The sequence below is a fragment of the Perkinsus marinus genome (genome assembly GCF_000006405.1).
Source record: "Perkinsus marinus ATCC 50983 genomic scaffold scf_1104296952712, whole genome shotgun sequence".
Taxonomy (NCBI): domain Eukaryota; phylum Perkinsozoa; order Perkinsida; family Perkinsidae; genus Perkinsus; species Perkinsus marinus.
Window position 1 is genome coordinate 1 of NW_003208808.1, and position 1,141 is coordinate 1,141.

Genomic DNA, 1,141 nt, shown 5'->3' on the forward strand with positions numbered 1-1,141 from the left:
TGGTCTGGTACGAGAAGCAGGAGCAAGATGGCCCATTCTGTGAAGGGGACACGAAAATTATTGATTCATATGGTTAGTCTGTATGTCACTTTAGCTTAGTGGTAGAGCGTCTGCTTCGTAAGCAGAAGATCGTCAGTTCAATCCTGGCAAGTGGCTTACAGCTGCATTATGCTCTAGTCGGGTATGAGAAGCAGGAGCAGGTCTGCTCACTCCGCAAAGGATACAGAAAGATTATTGATTTATGTACTTATTCTCTGCGTCATTTTAGCTTAGTGGCAGAGCGTCGGCTCTGTGAGCAGAAGGTCGTCAGTCCAGTCCTGGCAAGTGGCTTATAGCACCATAAATTTCTGGTCTGGTACGAGAAGCAGGAGCAGGATGGCCCATTCTGTGAAGGGGACAGGAAAATTATTGATTCATATAGTTAGTGTGTGTGCCACTTGAGCTTAGTGGTAGAGCGTCTGCTTCGTAAGCAGAAGGTCGTCAGTTCAATCCTGGCAAGTGGCTTACAGCAGCATTAGGCTCTAGTCGGGTATGAGGAGCAAGAGCAGGTTTGCTCACTCCGCAAAGGATACAGGAAGATTATTGATTTATGCAGTTACTTGGTGTGTCACTTTAGCTAAGTGGCAGAACGTCTGCTTTGAAAGCAGAAGGTCGTCAGTTCGATCCTGGTAAGTGGCTTATAACACCATAAATATCTGGTCTGGTACGAGAAGCAGGAGCAGGTTTGCTCACTCCGCAAAGGATACAGGAAGATTATTAATTTATGTACTTATTCTGTGCGCTACTTTAGCTTAGTGGCAGAGCGTCTGCTTTGTAAGCAGAAGGTCGTCAGCTCGATCCTGGCAAGTGGCTTATAACACTATAAATATCTGGTCTGGTACGAGAAGCAGGAGCAAGGTGGCCCATTCCCCCTGTGAAGGGGACACGAAAATTATTGATTCATATGATTAGTCTGTATGCCACTTTAGCTTAGTGGCAGAGCGTCTGCTTTGTAAGCAGAAGGTCGTCAGTTCAATCCTGGCAAGTGGCTTACAGCTGCATTATGCTCTAGTCGGGTATGAGAAGCACGAGCATGTCTGCTCACTCCGCAAAGGATACAGAAAGATTATTGATTTATGTACTTATTCTCTGCGTCACTTTA

The 1,141-nt window shown here is 45.8% G+C and overlaps 6 non-coding genes across 6 annotated transcripts; all 6 read left to right on the plus strand.

Annotated features, from left to right (window-relative positions):
* The first annotated feature begins 84 nt into the window (after window positions 1–84).
* Pmar_PMAR015392 lies at window positions 85–156 on the plus strand. The gene has a single exon. It is a non-coding gene; the product is annotated as a tRNA-Thr (tRNA).
* Window positions 157–258: 102 nt separating this feature from the next.
* Pmar_PMAR015393 lies at window positions 259–330 on the plus strand. Its single transcript has one exon. It is a non-coding gene; the product is annotated as a tRNA-Thr (tRNA).
* Window positions 331–432: 102 nt separating this feature from the next.
* On the plus strand, window positions 433–504 carry Pmar_PMAR015394. The gene has a single exon. It is a non-coding gene; the product is annotated as a tRNA-Thr (tRNA).
* Window positions 505–606: 102 nt separating this feature from the next.
* On the plus strand, window positions 607–678 carry Pmar_PMAR015395. Its single transcript has one exon. It is a non-coding gene; the product is annotated as a tRNA-Ser (tRNA).
* Window positions 679–780: 102 nt separating this feature from the next.
* Pmar_PMAR015396 lies at window positions 781–852 on the plus strand. Its single transcript has one exon. It is a non-coding gene; the product is annotated as a tRNA-Thr (tRNA).
* Window positions 853–958: 106 nt separating this feature from the next.
* On the plus strand, window positions 959–1,030 carry Pmar_PMAR015397. Its single transcript has one exon. It is a non-coding gene; the product is annotated as a tRNA-Thr (tRNA).
* Window positions 1,031–1,141: the final 111 nt, after the last annotated feature.